This window comes from Stenella coeruleoalba (genome assembly GCF_951394435.1).
Source record: "Stenella coeruleoalba genome assembly, chromosome: 7".
NCBI classification, from domain to species: Eukaryota; Metazoa; Chordata; class Mammalia; order Artiodactyla; family Delphinidae; genus Stenella; species Stenella coeruleoalba.
The window spans coordinates 106,759,988-106,782,054 of NC_137153.1; the positions used below are offsets into that span (position 1 = coordinate 106,759,988).

At 39.7% G+C, this 22,067-nt stretch overlaps 1 protein-coding gene and 1 long non-coding RNA gene across 18 annotated transcripts in view; one reads left to right on the plus strand and one right to left on the minus strand.

Annotated features, from left to right (window-relative positions):
- Positions 1–14,568, minus strand: part of ASTN2 (astrotactin 2) — a 1,502,867-nt gene extending 1,488,299 nt beyond the window's left edge. For all 10 annotated transcript variants that reach the window (XM_079927232.1, XM_079927229.1, XM_079927230.1 and 7 more), the window contains exon 1: positions 14,433–14,568. The gene's annotated coding sequence lies outside the window, so the exon portion shown is untranslated. The remainder of the gene's footprint in view (positions 1–14,432) is intronic.
- Positions 14,569–15,195: 627 nt separating this feature from the next.
- The window catches only part of LOC307189277, a 925,047-nt gene continuing 918,175 nt past the window's right edge, over positions 15,196–22,067 (plus strand). For 7 of the 8 annotated variants that reach the window (XR_013829132.1, XR_013829133.1, XR_013829134.1 and 4 more), the window contains exon 1: positions 15,198–15,333. This is a non-coding gene — a long non-coding RNA (uncharacterized lncRNA). Of the gene's footprint in view, positions 15,334–22,067 lie in introns of all 8 variants that reach the window. The other variant, XR_013829131.1, reaches the window with a different exon arrangement.

Here is a 22,067-nt window from a genome sequence, read left to right on the forward strand (position 1 = left end):
ATTTATAAAGCCCTATTGACTACTTATCAGGAGCAGCATTCTGGAAAGATTAATCTGGCCATGAGGATTTGTTTGTGTGAAGGAGTGAGAGTTTGAGAATGGCTGTACATAATGACTAGGGAAGCTATGGCAGTAACCTCAGCATCCAATAAGATGCTTCTCTCAATTAGGATTATAAGAACAGAGATTGAAATCAAGAAACAGATGTGTATGAAATTCCAAAAAAAAAAAAAAGAAGTGAAAGAAGTGTTGGGATGAGTAGGTAAATAAGTGCATGAAGCATTTAAAGTAGAGAGATAGGTCAAATATAACTTTAAGGTTTTAATGATGGCTAACCAGAAAGATAAAAAATAAAATCTGCCTTTCACTGAGCTTCAGCTGGTTTGTTGAGAAGCTGGTTTGTCAGAGAGAGAAACTGAGTTCAGTTTTGTGGGTGTTAATTTTGTCTTGATAAGGTGAGGAATCACAGTGACAAAGTCAGTCAGGAATTGGAGATGTATGAATCCATCTGTTTTTCTGTTTTTTGCTTTGTTCCAAACCCTTGGTGGAGATGCACTGCTCAGGAAGTGTGCAATTCCCTTAGTTTTCCCCATTTAGGATTAAGATTGAGAGAAGGAGGTAGGAGGGAGGAAAAAAGAGAGAGGGAGGAAGAGAAAGAAGAAGAGAGACAGAGACAGAAACAGAGAGATCACAATTTCAGAATTTTAAGAAAGAGTTGTTTGATAGCTTTCACTTTTACCCTTAAATAAATCCTGTTAGAGAATCCAGTGTACACGACACCAAAGCAAAGCGGTTCTGATTAAAGTAGGAGAGGAGGCTCTTTGAAGCCCTTTCTGTGCACCATTCTCTCTACACTCTCTGTACACATTCTCTGTACACTGGCTACTGCAAAGTGCCTTCTGAGATCCTGCTAGAGAACCTAGATCTTCCCAGAACACAGCTGGAAAACCACTGAGCAAGTAATCAAAGTCCAGGGAAATGAAGTCATTTCCATTTATCTGAGTGAATCTGTAACATGTGAGTCATCTCCAGGGAGAGTCAACATTTTATGATTCCAGTGCCATCGCTTTCTATCATCCAAGATCAAACATTCACACACTGAGTTCTGAAAAACTGTAATTTGCTGGTGTGTGCTACAGAAAGAGCAGGGTCCCCTTCAACTCACAGAAGACAGTTCTGACCACTTAACGCCAGTTTTGTTCCACGCGCCATCTCCTCTTTACCAGGATTTCCATCAATGCCATGTGCTGCCTAAAATACTAATGATAACTTAAGCCTCACTGGTAAGGACTGCTTCTCTGGGAAGAATTTTAACTGTGTTACATGACTAATGAGGGTGATCTGGAAAGACTGTCTGGGTGACTGTCAGACAGATGTTTCCACATGTAGCAGAGGAGCTGAAGCAGCAGCATGGGATGAAGGGAAGTACACTGAACTAGAAGCTGCAGGATCTGGATTCAATCCCAGCTCTGATGTTACCATATTAAAAACTTACAAATAATCATCTCTCGCATTGTACATGGAGACCTGCACATATGGAGGTGAACATTAAGATAAATGAGGACCCAACACATTTTGTCACCCAAAAAGCTTTGCACTGATGTCAAGCCTTGTAGCATTTTTTTAAAAATATGAGACAAGAGTCTGGAATTGGGCCTGGAAGCAAACAAAGATGTCATGTGATATAATCTCTTCATCTGAAATGCCCAGACAGGAATGGTCTAAGGAAGTGACCAGCCCAAGGTCAGGTTGTGGTTTGGTAAAAGAGCCATAACTAACTCAGTTCTTGTTTAACTTTCCACTCTTGTGCTTGAACCCTGAATAAAAAGCCAGTGTCTACGTCAATGCTTTTGAGTTGATGCATTTAGCTTATATCTTGAACACTTACTATCTGTAACTTTCTGAGATCTGTGTTATGGAAAAGACAAAGAAAAACAGAATTAGATATGATTCTTGTGACTAAGGTCTCAGAAACTAATGCAGGCTAACTTTAAAAAGTGGGGATTTTGAAAGAATATTGGGTATCTCCTTAAATCCAGAGTTGAATGACTAAGACTCTGGAGAAGTGGGGAGTGGGGAAGTTCAGAGGACCTAGGGAAAAGGAGTCCAATTTCCTCTTTGATATTATCATCAGTTTGGCTCATCTGTCTCTCCTTTTGAGATTACACTGTTCCAGAGGAGAGAATCTGACTGTTCTGAGTCAGCTCTTTACTTTAGGATAAAATTGCTATGGCCAGAGATGTACAGACAACTATTGCAGACAAGGCAGTTGGGTCTCACACCTAGGAGTTCCCAGAGATTAAAGAATCATTACGAGCGAGGCAGCCCCTCTAAAATGGGATCCAGTTTAATAAAATACAGCACTGGCCTTTAATGGGTTTATTATCTAATTGAGATGATAAGCATGTAAAAGGAACTGTTACAAAAAGCCAGGAATTCATATGACACAGTAGAAGCATAAAAAGGGGGAAGAGAAAACTTTCTGAAAAAGGGAATTAGGATTTTTCATTCACTGTTGTCCTTTCAAATTTTCCTAGGAATTTGAACACCTACAATTTAGGTAAAAGTTGTTTTCAACTGTTCTCCAACTTTGCTTTAAAAGAGTACATGGAAAATTATTCTACATGAATAACATTTGAGAATGTTGGCATAATGAAACAATCCCAATTTGCAAAAGCCACATGTACAAAACTATTTTGAATAGAAAACTTCTTCTCTCTCCCTCTAGAGCAATGCAAGAGAAAAATAAAGACAAAAACTGGGCCATGAGTAAGACTATAAAGGAGTAGGAAGAACTTATTCTATTTAGCAGAAAAGGGAGTTGCAGTATAAATACAGTAGGTGATACCCATAGCAGTCTTGAAGTACACTCTGTGAATCACCCTTGGTGAACTGGGAGGAGCCCTGAGTAGCTGGTATCTGAGAGGTGGCCTCAGACTCGGGATTAATATAAGATGAATGGTTTAAGAATAAGAGATATGCTGCTCATGTGATCAAAGAGCTAAAATTTTATAAGAATGGGTATACACATCGAGTTCCCAGTTTGGACATAAAGCATGCCCTTCCATTCTAACACAGAAGTTAGAAATTCTGGAGGAATGAGCATCATTACAATACTTTACTCACCAACACACCTCCATTTCCTCCCATCTCTAATCCAACCCACACTTTGTGAAGAATCTTCTTCCTTTCCCCAAGCCTTCCACTGTGTTCTCAACGCTAATGAAATAGAGTCCAAATTCCTTCGACAACTTTAAGAACTCCAGTAACAGTGTCCTTAAATGTCTTTCTGGTCTCATTCCCACTGCCCTGCTTTGTGAATGCTAAATTTCTGCCACATTTTGCTTTTTCATTCCTTTTGCTCATGTCCATCTCATGACTGGAAATACCTTTTTATCATGTTTTTGAACTGATATTGTGATCTAGAAGAAAAATGTATCTGGTCTCTGTCCCCATTTTTGGCACAGAGTTCCTAAAACCCTTGGAATTTCCTAAGTGATGAGAGCAATAAAGGTATTCTTTGTTTTGTTAATGAGGTGACTTTTGGAAAGACTGTTAAATGGGAACTGGTTGGCCGGGGACCTGACCTTGCAGTGAAGGGGTTGACCCTGAGGGGGTCAGGCCCACCTCACTGACCTCCAGGGAGAGGAGGGTCTAGAGGTTGAATCAATCACCAATTGCCAATGATTTCATCAATCATGCCTACATAATGAAGTCTCCATAAAACCCCGAAGGACAGAGTTCAGAGAGCTTGCACGCGGGTGAATGCATTAAGATTAGGGAGAGTAAGTGTGTCAAGAAGGCATGGGGAAAAAAAAAAAAAAAAGAAGGCATGGGAGCTCTGCATCCCTTCACCATGACTTGCCCTGTGCATCTCTTTTGTCTGGCTGTTCTGAGTTATATTCTCTTATAATAAACCAGTAATCTGGTAAGTATAATGTTTCTCTGAGTTCTGTGAGCCTCTCTAGCACATTTATTCAAATTGAGGAGGGGGTTGTGGGAACCTCATTGGTTTACAGCTAGTCAGTCAAAAGTACATTAACAGGCTGGGTTTCTGACTGGCATCTGAAGTCCTAGGTGGAGGTCATTGGAACCTCCAACCCACAGCCAGTCAGTCAGAAAATACAAGTAATAACCAGGCTTGAGATTCGCATCTGAAGTGGGGGTGAGGTTGGTGGGGAGCCGGCTTGTAGGACTGTGCCCTCAATCTGTGGAACCTGAGGTTATCTCTGGGTAGATACTGTCAGAATTGATTTGAATTACAGGGGAGCACCCAGTTGGTGTCTGGAGAATTATTTGGCGCTGTGTGGGGAAAACCCCACTACCCCACGTTAGAATTGGTCTCAGAAAAATAAGAAAGACTTAGCTAGAATGCTTCATCGGTGAAATTATTTCTTTGATTCATAGCAGTTTATGTAAGCCATCTGCTTTATTTTTTGTCTCTTTTATATTTAATTGTTTATTTTTACTCGTCTAATAAATTTTAAGTTCCCTGACTAGGGACTGGGGACTGTACTGGGAAGAGAAAATCAGGTTTAGACTTACATCACAGGTTTCATATTCCCTGGCCATGTGACCTTGGAAATGCCATTTGATTTCTCTGAGATCTCTATTCCCTTTGTAAAACGAGCTAATGATATTCAACTCTCAGAAATGTATGTAAAGTTCACATATGATTGTATATGATCTCTTTGTTATTTATTTATTATTTTTTAATCTTTATTTTATATTGCAGTATAGTTGATTAACGATATTGTGTTAGCTTCAAGCATACAGCAAAGTGATTCAGTTATTCATATACATGTATCTATTCTTTTTCAAACTCTTTTCCCATTTAGGTTATTAGAGAATATTGAGCAGAGTTCCCTGTGTTATACAGTAGGTGACTGTATATGATTTTAAATTTTGTATATAAATGGAACTATCAAAATTATTTTTTAATTTTTATTTCTATCATAATCTGGTCTCTTTTGGTTGAAGGAAAGAGATCAACTAGCTTAAGGAAAACCAATGTCTCCCAGAATCCAAGAGAGTTTTAAGTAACTGCTGAAAGGGGAAGGATGCAGATGAGCCTCAGATACAATGGGGAGCAGAGATGCAGACTCCACCAGAACTTTGATTGGCCTGACTTGCATCAGGGGCTCACTGTTCACTGCCAATCACCTTAGGCCAGTGGAGGGGAAACACAACTGAACAGATAACCCTCTCCTCTTGTCCTATGGAATGGGCCACTTTCCAGTAGAGGGGGGTTTCCAAGCAAACAGTACAATAGATGTCCATCATAATAGCCACAGACTCAGAGTTTCTAACATAGAAAGCCAGTAAATACTATAAGTAAGCACAACAAAGCAGGCAAAATATTTTTGTTTGTTTGGTTTTGGTTTTTCAGAGAAGAAATATCCACAAAAAATAGAAGTCCTCTGGACCTTTTATAACCCTGAAGATAACTGCCGTGAAGGTCTTCAGACTCATCAAGGAAAGCTCTCCCTTGAAAGAGACGTTGGTCAAGGGGTACAAAGTTTTACTTATACAAGATGAATAAGTTCTGGAGATTTAATGCACAATAATGTGACTATGGTTAATAATTGCAAGGGAGGAAAAGTTTTACTTCTCCCCTTCTAAGTTCTTTGGCTGGTCTAATAATTACGTTGACATAAGACAGATTAACAAGAGAAAAACAAAAAGTTTAATAACATGTATACATCGAGAGACCCAGGAAAACTGAGTAACTCTCCACAGTAGCAGAAACCCTCACCTTAAATCCCACCTTCAGCCAAAGACAAAAGATCCTGGGTTTGGGGAGTCAGTGGTGGGAAATTACCAGGAAAAGCACAGTTAGCAAAAGGGTAAGGTCGTTATGCAGATCGAAGTCCCTGTCTTCTACCTTAATAAGATTTTCTAGAGACTTAGTCATCCTTCCCTTCCTGATACAGACAGGGAGACACCTTTACAAATAGAGATCTCCCTTATAAATGTAAACGTCTTTTACAAAAGGGTAACTTCTACTCAGTTTTCAGACCTCCCATGTCTGCCATTTCTTGAAAATGACCAGCTTAAAATAATCCTTATGTCAAAGAGACATATGTTGGGGTTACAAATTCTGCTCCCCTACACAATACTGTAGTGTATACTTGAAATTTGCCAAGAGGGTAAATTTTAAGTGTTCTCATCATTAAAAAAAAAGTATGTGAGGTGATGGGTATATTAATTAGCTTACTTATGGTGATTATTTCACAAATTATACATGTATCAAATCATCAAGTTGCATACCTTAAATATATATACAATTTTGAATTTTGAATTATACCTTGATAAATTTTGGGGAAAAGTGTTCCTTTAAGTGCTTAATTGCCTTCAGAAGTCCTTTGTCTACACCATGTCTCTACATGAGCCATTCCCCAGAGTCCCTTGGTTGCTCAGCATCTCTTGCCAGGCTAGCCTACAAATAGATTGAATTTGATGCAGCTTCTTCTACAATATGCAGTCTATCTGATTTTGGTTAAATTGCCTATATCATTCTCATATCCATATTTAAAATCTCTACAGGTCCCAGCCATTGCTTGCTTCTTAACTGTACAATCAAAATGTAGTTATGATGGGGGTGACTGAATCACCGTGTTGTAATAAGTGAACACAAATTTGGGTTCTAGATCTCGCTCTGTCATTGACCAGCTGTGCAGCTTTAGGCTAGATTTTTTTCTCTCTCCAAAATTCTGTGTCCAATTGATAAAATGATTCTGGATGATTCTATAGGGTCTTCCTGCTCTGGCATGCAAAGATTCTATGGCCTCTTGGTGTCCTCTTTGGTTTCTAGACTTTATACTCTTGCAGGGAGATGTCACACATGTAACTCATTTAAATCATCTATTGAGCATCTTTTATATTTCAAAAACTATGAGGCTTTAGAAATACCAGGATTAGTAAGATCTGATTTCAAACAGGCTCTCCATTTTGCTTCCCTTTCTCTACGTAACAGCTGGCTTACCTCAGGGGCTTGAGAAAAACACCTGGATTATAAGGTAAAAAAAAATCCCCACTTTCACTAAACACAATCCCTGGGTGTGAACCCCCTGCAGTTGAATAAGTACTCTATTTCTTTTCATCTGTATTTTCTCCATCTGTTCTAATTACATCCCTTTCTTGGGAGTAAGATAACCACTACTGTCTGTCGCAGTGTTAGGGTGAGAAAGGTTAATTAACACTGAAGACAGATCCCAATTGCCCTATATCACACCCCTGTCCACATGCATTAAGACTCTGAGAGGGTGCCCTCCTTTCTGTGACCCAATGCTGCTCATGACTTCTCTGCCTGCTCCTCTCAGCCTCTTGCATGGCTCCCATTTCCTGAGTTACCTTCGGAGCATTTCATCCAAAGGCACTCATTTGTGCTAATGTGGCAAAACAACTTAGGCATAGGGAGGGGGACATGTCATGTCAGAAAGTAGAAAGGGCCATGCAGAACTGCCTTCAGCACTCTCAGATCCTACTGGATTAAAGTGTGAAGCCTGAATTAAGATCATTGATCCACACAATGGCTTGGAGAGCTAGGCAATGCTATAATTACTTTGCAGACTGAGGGCAAGAGACTCAGGGAGATACTAACTTACCTGTGGCCACACAAGTTGCAAGACAGGATTCAAACCTAAGTTTAGTGCATTTTCTACTACATGCTGCTTTTTGCCTGCTTCAAATTCCCTTTGTTTCATGCCTATGATGGCAACTCCTTTTGCCTTCTCCCATTGCTTCTATTTTTCCACTAACTTTATTTATTAAATGGCCTATGTTCAGATCTCATAGGCCCTTGTTTTTTTTTTCCTTTGTCACATGTCTGAATTCTTATCATTAAAAATTTTGTTTAATGATGAAAATACCTAAACTATAAATGCTGTGAAAATCAGGACTTTACTGTGGTTCACCACTGAAATCATAGCACCTAGCAGGTGCATAATTAAAAATTATTCACTGAATGACTTCAGTAAAGGCAAACTGTTGTCTGTTTTTATTGATATGAAATCATATTTATTGAGTACATACAGTGCACTGCAAGTTAGCGTGAGAATTTTAGACGAAAATATTGCTAAAGGATTTGAAAGTCAATTTTAGAAGATAGCACAAGTACAAAATTTAACATTCAATTATTTCATTTATTTATCAAATATATGTTAATTATCTACTCTGTACTAGGAAATATACTTGTTGCTTAACCTGAAATAATAAACCAGCCCATATTTTTAATCCACAAATCTGGTTTGTAGAAATAGACAACTAAACAGAATATTATACTGGCAATGGATAAATGCTATAAGATAAGGTGTAAATGGGGCTGTGGAAGGAGAAAGGATAGGTACCTAACCCACTGTTTCAAAGTCGGAGAAGGAATCCTGGAAAAAGTGGTCTATAAGAACATGTAGAAGTCAAAAGCAAAGAAGGTTAAGGGTACAAATCGTTTCAAGAAGAAACAACATGTGCCCAGATATGAAAGAAATAATATAGTACAGTATGGCTAGAAGGTAGTGTTTAAAGTGAGAAATCCTGAGAGATGAAATTAGGTAGATAAGTAGTGACCATTCAAGATTTTCTTCTCACCTTGTGGTCCTAAAACAAGCAGCATCAGCATCACCGGGCAGCTTGACAAATGTAGCATCTAAGGCACATAATTTAAGGAGGCACTCACTCTCAGGCTCATGCAAAGTATGGGGCTGGCACTAGCACAGCCTTGACAATAAGGGCTCCTTAACTTGTCCACCTAGGGAGTGTTGCTCAACTCACCCTAGTCCTGGACTTGTACCCTAGACACACTGGATCAGAAACTATAGTTTAATAAGATGACCAGGTCATGTGTATACACATTAAATTTAAGAAGATCTGCTCTAAAGGGTTTGTAAACCATGCTTGAGTTTGGAGACTGTCTTGGGAATAATGGCTGTTATTTATAGGCATTAGGCAGGAGTAGGCTCCTTGCTTTATTTATAAAGATCCCGCTAGCAGTGTGAGGAGGATGTCAGGAGCTAGAAAAGCCATTTAGGAGGCTTCTTCAAGCCAGTCAGAATCTTATTTAAAGATTCTTTGACATTCTTTTAAGATTCTATTATGATTCTTTAAATATTATTATAGTGATCCAGAACTGAAGGAGTAGGTGAATTTGAGGGGTATTTGACCAGATTTAGTGGGTGGTTAGAAGAGATGGTTAGTAAGAATGAAGGATAAATCAAGTATACCTGGTTCATGGCTGCAGTAACCAGATGGTTGAAAGTACTGCTCATTGAGATAAAACAAACAAACAAAAAAACACATATGGAGAGAAAGTGATGTGCAAAACACCTGGAGATGTTAAATTTGATAGATTTTAGATTATATGACATGATATATGGATATCCCTATCATGAAGAGAGAGATGAGGTACAGAGATGGAGTCCAGGATTATCAGCTCTAAAAAGTAATAATTAAGGCTGTGGGAAGGAATAGGAGTTTTTAGAGAGTGTATAAAACAAGAGTTAAAAATTAAATTGTGGGATACCAACATTTAATTAATATCGAATAATTATTTTCATTTTGCAAATTATTTTCAAATCCAATATATCATTTGAACTACATAAATTTTGGTGGGGGCTAGGCAGGGTAAGGTTATTATCCTCATTTTAGAGATAAAGAAACCAGGGTTTATAATTTTTAATTTGTTTTGGCTAGTAAATCATCTAGCTGAATACACACCAGGAGCAGTTCCAACTGTACTGCAAGGCATGCAATTAAGAGAGAAACCGAGTAGAATTCACTGTAAATTTAACAGGAATAGAGAGAAAAGATGTAGACCACAGTGGTTAAGAAAGTCTTCATGGAAGAAGTTTCTATTATTTCACCAACTGCTATGGCTCTTGTGGGAGATAATAGCTTCTGAATGGATAAATTAGTATTTTTGCTAAATGTTTGAGAGTCCTGAATAATTTGGTAAAAGAATAATATGTACCCCTTTGTCTACTGCAGTATTATTGAAGATTTTACAATGACCTGGGCAAGATATTAAGAACTGGTTGCTTTTAAATCTTGAATGACAAAATCTTGACAGAACCACCCCTTAATCATCCTATCACTTCAGGCCAGACTAATTATGATGGTACAAATGTGTACTTTGAGGCAGAACAGCAGCTAATAATTCTACCCGCATTAGGAAGTTACTGGGACAGGAGAAAGATGCAATAACTGATTTATAATGTGAGCCATGATTAAAAGGAAACTTTTGACTGTATTAATCTTACCTATAATTATTAACCTTTGGTAAAAAAGAATCAACTATGACAACATTCTGACTTCCTATAAACAGTTTTCATGTTAGTCACAGAGAATTGATAGCGACATCCTCATCTCTTCCAAGTGACCTAAGATTCTGAGAAATATAATAATTACTATTAACAATTATATGGTTTGTTATATTTTTTAAGTATTCTAAGATATAATATTTAATTGGATAATTTCTTAAGTCTTATAAAGAGGGCAAGATGGAAATTTTTATTGCCCCTTCTTATTTAAAAAGATGGGAGAAAATAAAGTTTATGGATGATGAGCCTTGCTTGGGTTAAAACAGTAATTAATGGCAATAGTTTTAATGTAAATAATTTATTAAGAGCATAAGACATGCCAGGAATTGAGCCAAGTACTTTACAATCATTATTTCACTTAATCCTCACAATGAGCTAAGTACTGTTATCCTCATTTTATAGATAATGAACCTAAACCTTGAACAAGTCAACAAAGTTGTGCAAAATTACACAGAGAATATGTAATGGAACTAGGGGATGAAGTTAGTTCTAACTCACCATTACACTTTGCTCTGATGGGTCACTCAGTAATTTTTTGTTGAATATCCATTACAGCAAGGGTACAATTGGAGATACTGAAAATCTATAAATTATTATTTTACAAAAAATATATAGAGACTATTAGAAAACCAAAAATTAAATGATCAAAATTAACAGATTCTTTAAATATTATACAAAATATAGACATGGTTTCTCTTTCTAAGAACTTATAGTTCAGTGGGGGTCTATAAAGGGATAATTCCAAAATGATAAGTACTGTAACAGAAACAGGGATGAAGGGGAAACTGAGACTCAGAGATCACATCACAGAAAAGGGGTTGATTAAGCTGGGTCCTGTGAGGATAAATAGATATTTCTTGGTCCACAGGGTGAGGGGTCAATTCTAGGCTGAGGGGTCAGTCCATTAAAAATGCATGTAGTTATAAGACAGCAGTTTAGAGAAAAAGAAAAACTTTCAAATAGTTGCACTGTGGTTTTAAGGGTGACATGATGGGAGATGAGGTTATTGGAACCAGATGATCACACTTGCTTTAGTCAAAGGAAGCACTGGAGATAAACCAGTAAGTGAACATGGAAGCCGGTTTCCTAAGGAGCCAAATGATTGCTCAGTGTGAAGGAAACTTATGAGGGGCCTGTTATGTACAGAATGTTTGTGTCTCCCCAAAATGCCTATGATGAAACCCTACGCCCCAGTGTGATGGTATAAGGAAGTAGACCCTTTGGGAGGTAATATAAGATTAAATGGAGCCACGAGGGTAGAACTCTCATGAAGGGATGAGTGTCCTTGTTAGAGTCATGAAAGATCTTGCTTTCTCTCTCTACTCTCCACCATGTGAGGATTCAATGAGAGGTTGGCAGTCTGCAACCGGGAGGAGGGTCCTCACCAGAACCTGACCATGGAGGCACCCTGATCTTAGACCTCCAACCTCCAGAACTGTGAGTAATAAATTTCTGTGGTTTATAAGCCACTCAATCTATAGTACTTTGTTATAGCAGTCCAGACTGATAAGACAGGACCTGAGAGAGAAGACAGAGTGGTTTGCTGAGAAGCAGTGCAGGAGTGAGACAATGGGGTGTAACTTAAGGAAGGAAGCAGAATGAGCACAGAGTTGAGGTCAAATGTTTAAAAGAGTGAATGGGGAATTCCCTGGCGGTCCAGTGGTTAAGACTCTGAACTTTCATTGCCAAGGGCATGAGTTTGATCCCTGGTCGGGGAACTAAGATCCCACAAGCTGTGCAGTGTGGCCAAAAAACAAAAAAAACCCAAAACAAAAGAGTGAATGGCCAGACTTGGTACCAAATGGCTGGCCTTCTCACAACAAGTGACAGTAAGTCCAATTCCTCTATTATGTTTCCAAACCTATTTTATTTTTATTAATGTTTTCTTGAATATTGAAAACTTTCTTGATAGATGTCTTAACTGCACTCAACTCCTTTTGCTCAAGTCCTGAAGTACTTCTTCTGCCAAGGTACTTAGTATGGACTCTAAATTTCAAAGTCACTTCTGTCTATATCTTACCATGACTGGTCTATAAATGTCTAAGAGAGGATGAGCATCTGATTAATCTTAAATCCATCCCAAACCTAGCTCAATATCTGAAGCATGGGTAAATATTAAATATTGGTTGATAAATGAATTACTGTGCATTTCCTACCTAGTCCCTCTACTAATGATGTAAATAGCCCTGAGCCTAAGAGGAAACAATTCATGGCTAGATGCATCCATTCCCACAGCACTTCATAATCCAATCACAGTACTCACCACTGAGTATTAAAATTCACTTCCAGACTCTGTTAATTCTACCATTATACCCACTGCACATTTTGCAATGTTTGAAATTCCATAAATACTTATCTAGTTAATGAATAAATAAATAATCCATTAATCATTTTGTCTCATCATGTGTTATATATTTTGACTCCCAGATCTTTCCTTTGTCTTCCACACAAGTACACGTTTGTATCTTCTCATTACTTGCCCAGCAACTTCAGCTCTTTTAGTGCACATTCAAAAAACACAAAGAAACCTGGAGAGAGCTCTATCCGGTCCAAATGGATATCAAAACATCCATTTTGACCTCTTTCTGAGCTATATTGTAAACCCTGAAAATACAGTTTCCAAAATTGGCGTTCCCACTTTAACGGACTCATTGGACGAGAGAATCAGGCCACACAGGCTGACAGGTTCCACCACAGAGTTTGGACAGAGCCTCATGGCCTTTTAGCATTTTTTTCCCCAAATACATACACTGTGCTTAGAATGCACAGTGAAGTTTAATGGCTCTTGATTAGCAAAGCAAAGGAAAAAGCTCCCTGCTATTCAGTTCTTGCTAACTTGAAAACACAGTAGACTGTCACAGCTTTGTGGTGCTATCAACTGAGTTAACACATGCATCGGCACTTACAAAAATGGTAAAATTACTCTTGAGTGAGGAAGTTTCACTAACAGCCCAAATATAGTTAAGATGTCTTTTGATCTTCCTCATCCACTTCACCATGCCAATAACAAATTTCAATGCTAGTTCCACCACTTAAGTACCTGTTACATGATACTGTCCCAATCGTTGCCATCCTGCTTCAGTGTCACCTTTCACCCTCCCTACCTATACAGCATCTCCCTACCCCTGCTACCCATGATCTGACAATTCTAAGGTTTTATTCTGTTCTTTCGTTTAGAGCTTATTCCTGTGTGTCTTCATTTTGTTTGACCCTCTGCCTTCGTTTCTGTGCGTTAGATAAAACAGCCACCTCTCCCAGTCTTGAAAGAGTGGCCTCATGTAGGAGATGAACCTAAACATTCAACCCTGCCCCAGCTCTTGGTTGTCTCTCAAACCCTGAGAGACAACTAATCAGCCTATTTTATTTTTAATGGCTCCCAGTAGTCGAGGGTGTGCCAAGACCTGTCAGTGTACGAAAGGGGAACATCTCAGTCTGCACCTCAATTCAGGCTGATTGGAAGCCAGACACTCAGGCAGCAGCTTTTATTTCTTTATTTATATATATTACTTTTTATTAGGGTATAGTTGCTTTATAATTTTGTGTTAGTTTCTGCTGTACAGCAGAGTGAATCAGCTATACTTATACATACACCCCTCTTTTTTGTATTTCCTTCCCATTTAGGCCACCACAGAGCGTTGAGTAGTCCCCTGTGCTATACAGTAGGTTCTCATTAGTTATCTATTTCATACATAGTACTGTATATATGTCAATCCCAATCTCTCAATTCATCCCACCCCCTCTCCCCACCTTGGTATCCGTAAGTTTATTCTCTACATCTGTGTCTCTATTTCTGCTTTGCAAATAAGCTCATCTGTACCATTTTTCTAGATTCCAAACATGAGCCACATTATACATACTTGTTTTTCCCTTTCTGACTTCCTTCACTCTGTATGGATGGAGAGACTGTCCTACAGAGTAGTTTTAAAGTATGCAACTATATACAGTCCTCTGGGACCACAAGCTTAAGCCCCCCCTGGCTATCAGAGCCAGGTGATATAGGGGTGTCCACTGGGCAGTATTCATAAAAATCAGAGCTCCAAACGAGTGTATAGGCTCCTGTCTAGGAGATACCAGCAAGCTGTAGGGAGGCAGAAGAAAAGTGCAAATACACAAGCTTACCTTCCAGAGCCTCTAGATATGTGGCCAAACGTGGAGCCCGTCGCTCAGGCAGAAGTTCCAGGACAAGCAATCAGGCCTCCTTTACAGAAAGACCGGGGGTGTGATTCCGTCCATTGTCCATGCAGTGCCCTGAGGTGGCAGTCGGCCAGGAACTATCTCTATTACCGTCTGCGGGATGCAGGCGCACAAGCCTCCCGGCAATTCAGAGCCAGGCCATTAAGGGGTCAAGGGGTGGGAGTCCCCTGGGCGGCAGCTGTGGAGGCCACAGCACAACACGCCTGCAAAAGTTCTCCGCTGGGAGGTCCTGGTGCTCTGCAGACAGTGCCCACCCTCCAAGGGCTCCAGACAGGGTGACACGCAGCTCTGAGATGTGTGTTTAATTAGAAGCCTGCCCCTTGCGCCGCAGCTGCTTTCACATAGGCCTGTGGTCCTCTGGCTGTGCCCTGAAGGTGGCAGCCCTTTAAGAACTCTTTTTCTGTTGGTGATAGTTCTGTGGAATCCAAGAGTGAACAGCCTCACTGCCCACCAGGGCCAGGAGACGTCTAGCTGTCTCAGGGCGGCAGCTGCGTGTAAGCCCCACGCCGCTCCACACGGGAGCCCCGCGGAAGTCGCCCCGCGGGACGGAAGTCGCCCCGCGGAAATCGCCCCGCGGGACGGAAGTCGCCCCGCGGAAGTCTGGCTAGAGTCCACTGCGAACGTGGCGCTCAGTCTCCAGTGCTCCACACGAGTGCAAAGATGGTGTCTGCCTGTCTTCCACTCACAGAACACCTCAGCTGGCCTCCAAATGTGTGTCAAATCAGACACCTGTCCTTCAGTTTGATGCTCCAAGACCAGCAAATGAGGCTTTCCCTCGAAGTCTGGTGTCCTTCCATCAGCTGCTCCGTGCTGGGCCCTGAGGCCGGTAAGTCCGAACGCAACGCGCGACCACTCCTCAGACTGCTAGTAGCCCTGTCCTGTGGGTCTTGTGGAAACGGGCCCTGTTGCTTTTCCAAGCTAGATGTTTTGGGAGCATATCTCTGAGGTGCAGGTCTTAAAAGTTGGGGTGCCCAGTGTGGGCTTCAAATCCTCCTCAGGGCGAAGCGCCAGCTTTTGTGTTCGCCTCAGATTGTGGGACGTGCCGGGGATGAGGTTTGTGGCCTTGGAGTGACTGTGGCCCGGCCTCGCGCGCCTGCTTTGCTGTGGGCCTTCTCTCCTTTGCCTGCTGTGCAGGAGTTGCTCAGTTTTCAAGTTGTTTTCAGAGGAAGTTGTTCCCTATGTAGCTGTGCATTTGGTGTGTTTGTGGGAGGAGGTGCGTTTCAGTTCCTCGCCGGTCGCCATCTTGAACCGGAACTTGACAATTCGTTATCCAGTCCCCCAACAACCGCTAGAGTGACGTTTCGTATTCGCAGTCAGTCAGGCCGTGCACCTGCTCAGTATTTGATATCGGCTTCCCTAAACAGTGGTGTAAAACGGTGGGTATTTTTGTTGGGCAGACAAGTATCTCAACAGTGCCTCTTCATTCCAAACTTCTTTAAAAAAAAAAAAAATCATTATTTTACAGACCTTGCTATTGCAAGTAATATTTCCTCTGTCTGGAATGGCCTTGCCTCTGTTTCTTTACACTCATAAATCCTACTCATCCTTAAAGTCTTGGCTTAGATATTGTCTCTTTTGTGATGTCTTTCCTTATTACCTTATGCAACGAGAGGGGTAGATATGCTTTCGATGTTTATTAACCATCTACGGTCGGGGATTGTTAACATTTCTATATGTCCACTAGATGCTATGATAAGGTACTTGAGTGGAGGGGACCTGTCTTTTCAACTCTTTATCCTCTGTGCTCAGGTACAAGTGTGAGTGCAGAGTAGAAACTCCATACCTATTTGCTGAATGATTCAATTCACATTGGGTCTTACTTGCAAATATGGTCCTAGTAAGATGCTCCTCTGCCAATCATCTCCATCTCTAATATGACAGTCCCTGAGCATCTGTTATTCTGTAGCTCCTGGGTGGCTCCCGTGTTTCAGCTGGTACAAAGTCAACCTTCATATAGATGGCCCCTCTGCTCTGGTGAGATCACCAAGAAGCCATAAAGAGGAAAGTCAGTTTAGGTGGATTATTGATGGATGTCAAGTGTCCCTTTGTATAAGAGACTTTTTCTTCTAGACTGATTGCCTGAGGGCTCAAGAGACTCCTAGATAACAGCCTGGATGCTGTCTTCTTATTTCCTCTGAATATCTGCATTTTCATCCAAAATTAAGGCACCAAGCACAGCTTTGAGTGAAGTAATGGCCTCAGGGCTCGTGAATTTAATGAGAAATCTTCTTTTCAAGGGTCATATGCTGATACCTCGTGCTAAGCAGGCCTGGCCTTGAAGTGATGGGATTACTGTGTACCTACTTAAATTAAAAAACAAAAAACAAAAAAACCTTCCAATTTACTAGGACTTATTAGTTTTAGAGGTTTTTGACAACTTGATTTGCTCCCTCTTAATTAGTTAATGGTTATTCAGGCTGTGACAGCCTCCAGCAAGGCTTATAGCTTATAGTCAAAGCTTATAGCCTTGAAATATAGGCTCTAAGCTCAGAGTGGTTAGAAAAAGCATAAACAGGGAAGTGATATGTGTTATCCATAATGAAGGTCTCTTCCCTCCTCCCTCTCTTATACAAAGAACTGTAGAAGGTATTTTTTTTTTTTCTACAGACTGAAAAACTGACATTCTAAAAATAAAAGAATTAGAAGTACCTTACTCAGATTCATGAGTGGTGTTTATTGCAGAGTTAGGATGACAACCCTGGCTTTGGACTCCCAGTCCAAAGTTTATTTCATGCAACACTATGTTCCCTCTTGCAGAATTCATCTGTTAAAAGTTAAAGGGAATAAAATGCCAGTCTGAAGCTCAACAGGATAATGGCGGGGGTGGGGGTGGGTGGGGTGGGGGGTGGGCTGAAGGACAACCTGAATTTGTTGATTAGTTTGCTTAATTCAGCTACACCCACTTACACTATCCCAGCCCACTGATCAGCATTTTCCTTTTGTGCAGACTTCATAGTCAAAGAATCAATATATCATTAGCCTACAGGATGTTGTTTTGTGGGTTTCAGGCAAGCTCCTGGGAGCATTATTTCAGTCATAATGACAGGGGTTGGGCTGTAATAAAAGTCCTGAATTATGCCACATTAAGGATCTTCCCCCCATGAAGCTGGTAAGCTGCTCAAATATTCCCTTGTGTGGCTTCAGACACAGCCATCAAATATTTAGCATGGATTTTGGGCTCATGTGCCTCATTTATCCCCAAGATATTCTCCTAAAGCAGGGAGCTGGTATTACTAATTTTAAGAGGTAAGGAAGGAGAGGCTTGAAGAGATTAACTGGATAAGACTTGCATCCTGGAGTAGCCAGATCAATCCCTTAGATCCAATAGCCACTCCCTGCTTCCTCAGGCTTCGACAACAGGCAGGATTTTGAAAATTCTCTTCACGGACTGTCTCCAGCTGCTCTATCCCCAGCCAGAGAGCTCATGACCACTGGCTGGCATTAAACTTCATCCTCTCTCCCCTCCACTACTATTCCTGAGTCTTCCCCTTCCCAAGACTCAGAAGTCCCCTCTCACCAGCCTCCCCCAGTTCTTATCTCCTTCCTCTCCTTTCCCTGAATGACTCATTTTGTTTACCAAGCAGAGAAGCTAATAGAAGGCAGCAGAATTTAAGCTTCCCTGGGACTTGCTTTACGCACTGACAAAATCATTCTTTTCTCTCTCTGTTAAATATTCATGGCTCTCAGATTTTTAGATACAGAGGTACATTTTGTTTTAAAATGTGCTGATCCAAGACATACTGGTTTGCATTGATTTCCTCCTCTTTGCATTTCTATTGCATTGGAAATAAAGAGGTCCTCATTCACTTCTGAAATATGGACCTGAATTTATCTATGGCTTTCTTTTTAATTTGGTTGCTGTTTGGTGAAAGGACTGATGTTGGTAGATGTTTTACATGTTTCTGTGTTTTCTCTTTTGACATTGTGTGCGCGCACACACACACGCATTGCACGCACGCAGACAAGCAGAAAAAGAAAAATCACATCATCTTTTCCAGGCATCACAGCCTAATGTTAATATAATTTGAAAGGGATTTTAATAAAGCTTTGATCTATTACAGATTTCAAATATTTACAATTTGGAATGAAAATAAAATAGAGATAGATTTACAAAGATGAAGAAGAGGCTCACCCAGAATAGTTCAGAGACCTGTAGAAAATGAAATGGGAACAGAAGTGCCTCCATTTTAAAAGGGAAGGAGTGAGAGAAATGACATGGCATAAGAATTCTGGAAAGAGAATAATGGGAATGGATGGGAAGAGGGATACAATCCTGATTAATTCAGGTCACTTGACAGTCTGAAAATGCATAATGCAAGTGAAGAAAAGTATAAGGCTTTCAGGTTCTGGAAGTTACATGGGGATTTTTTTTTTTTGCCCTTGCTGGTCTCACTCATTGCCGCATGAAATTAAAAGAGAAAACAACCTGTTGATAAGAAAAAGCTGAGTTTTTTCTTGCTATGTTAAGGGAATGTACCATCTCGGAAGACTTGTAGTCTTCTAGTGTGGAGGATAAAGTTAGAATTTTTATGAGGTTTTAGAGCCTTTTAATGAAGAAATTTAACTAGGACTGGGTAAGGATTTTGATATAATGGTCTAGGATTGGTGGACACTTTGGTTGGAAGAGTCATGAGGACTCAGTTTTTATTTCATCCTATGGAAGACTTTGATTTGATGTTTACTTAATATTTTGGTAGAGAACCTGGAATAAATGATAAAATTGTGATTTTTATCTTCCTGGGCAACAGTTTCTTGGAATAGTTATGTTGATGAAGACAGCAAATTAGTAAAGTATGTTGATATAGACAGTAAGCTGTGTGGGTGTATTAATTTGGAATCTTGATTATAAACTCTCATAATTAGGAAACACCTAGAAGTTTATCTAGCCTAGTCTCAAATTGATTTTTGAATTCCCTTATGACATGGCAGCCATGTTTTCATTCAGCTTCTCAGAGATTGAAACCAGTACAAAGTTCTTGAGAATCTGGCAGCAAGCACCAGTAGGTATTTACTCTAGGTTTCCAAAATTAGACTAATTACGGTATTCTTTGGATCTCTACTTCTCTTTCCTTTTTTAGTTAACTAAAGACTGACTTCATTGCCCATTACTTTCTGCTTTTTTTTTTTTTTTTGGCTGGTTGCAATTTTATTTATTTAATTTATTTTCACATCTTTGTTTGAGTATAATTGCTTTACAATGGTGTGTTAGTTTCTGCTTTATAACAAAGTGAATCAGATATACATATATGCCCATATCTCCTCCCTCTTGCGTCTCCCTCCCACCCTCCCTATCCCACCCCTCTAGGTGGTCACAAAGCACCAAGCTGATCTCCCTGTGCTATGCGGCTGCTTCCCACTAGCTATCTATTTTATATTTGGTAGTATATATGTCCATGCCACTCTCTCACTTCGTCCCAGATTACCCTTCCCCCTCCCCGTGTCCTCAAGTCCATTCTCTATGTCTGTGACTTTATTCCTGTCCTGCCCCTAGGTTCTTCAGAACCATTTTTTTTTTTTTACATACCATATATGTGTTAGCATACAGTATTTGTTTTTCTCTTTCTGACTTACTTCACTCTGTATGACAGCCTCTAGGTCCATCCACCTCACTATGAATAACTGAATTTCATTTCTTTTCATGGCTGAGTAATATTTCATTGTATATATTTGCCACAACTTCTTTATCCATTCATCTGCTGATGGACACTTAGGTTGCTTCCATGTCCTGGCTATTGTAAATAGAGCTGCAGTGAACATTGTGGTATATGACTCTTTTTGAATTATGGTTTTCTCAGGGTATATGCCCAGTAGTGGGATTGCTGGGTCATATGGTGGTTCTATTTTTAGTTTTTTAAGGAACCTCCATACTGTTCTCCATAGTGGCTGGATCAGTTTACATTCCCACGAACAGTGCAAAAGGGTTCCCTTTTCTCCACACCCTCTCCAGCATTTATTTTTTGTAGATTTTTCTGATGATGGCCATTCTGACTGCTGTGACGTGCTACCTCATTGTAGTTTTGATTTGCATTTCTTTAATGATAAGTGATGTTGAGCATCCTTTCATGGGTTTGTTGGCATCTGTATATCTTTGGAGAAATGTCTGTTTAGGTCTTCTGCCCATTTTTGGATTGCGTTGCTTGTTTTTTTGATATTGAGCTGCTTGTAAATTTTAGAGATTAATTCTTTGTCAGTTGCTTCATTTGCAAATATTTTCTCCCATTCTGAGGGTTATCTTTTCATCTTGCTTATGGTTTCCTTTGCTGTTCAAAAGCTTTTAAGTATCATTAGGTCCCATTTGTTTATTTTTGTTTTTATTTCCATTTCTCTAGGGGGTGGGTCAAAAAGCATCTTGCTGTGATTTATGTCATAGAGTGTTCTGCCTATGTTTTCCTCTAAGAGTTTTATGGTGTCTACCCTTACATTTAGGTCTTTAATCCATTTAGAGTTATTTAGGGAGTGTTCTAATTTCATTCTTTTACATGTAGCTGTCCAGTTTTCCCAACACCACTTATTGAAAAGGCTCTCTTTTCTCCATTGTATATTCTTGCCTCCTTTATCAAAGATGAGGTGATCATATGCGCATCGGTTTATCTCTGGGCTTTCTATCCTGTTCCACTGATTTATATTTCTGTTATTGTGCCAGTACCATACTGTCTTGATTATTGTAGCTTTGTAGTATAGTATGAAGTCTGGGAGCCTGATTCCTCCAGATCCATTTCTCTTTCTAAAGATTAGTTTGGCTATTTGGAGTCTCTTGTGTCTCCATACAAATTGTGAAATTTTTTGTTCTAGTTCTGTGAAAAATGCCATTGGTAGTTTGATAGGGATTGCATTGAATCTGTAGATTGCTTTGGGTAGTATACTCATTTTCACAATGTTGATTCTTCCAATCCAGGAATATGATATCTCTCTCCATCTGTTTATTTCATCTTTAATTTCTTTCATCAGTTTCTTATAGTTTTCTGCTTACAGGTCTTTTGTCTCCTTAGGTAGGTGTATTCCTTGGTATTTTATTCTTTTTGTTGCAGTGATAAATGCAAGTGTTTCCTTAATTTCTCTTTCAGATTTTCCATCATTAGTGTATAAGAATGCAAGAAATTTCTGTTTATTAATTTTGTATCCTGCAACTTTACCAAATTCATTGATAAGCTCTACTAGTTTCTGGTAGCATCTTTAGGATTCTCTACGTATAGTATCATGTCATCTGCAAACAGTGACAGATTTACTTCTTCTTTTCCGGTTTGGATTCCTTTTATTTATTGTTCTTCTCTGATTGCTGTAGCTAAAACTTCCAAAAGTATGTTGAATAATAATGGTGAGAGGGGGCAACCTTGTCTTGTTCCTGATCTTAGTGGAAATGGTTTCAGTTTTTCACCATTGAGAATGAAGTTGGCTGTGGGTGTGTCATATATGGCCTTTTTTATGTTGAGGTAAGTTCCCTCTCTGCCTACTTTTGGAGGGTTTTTGTCATAAATGGGTGTTAAATTTTTTTGAAAGTTTTTCTTGCATGTATTGAGATGATCATATGGTTTTTCTCCTTCAGTTTGTTAATATGGTTTA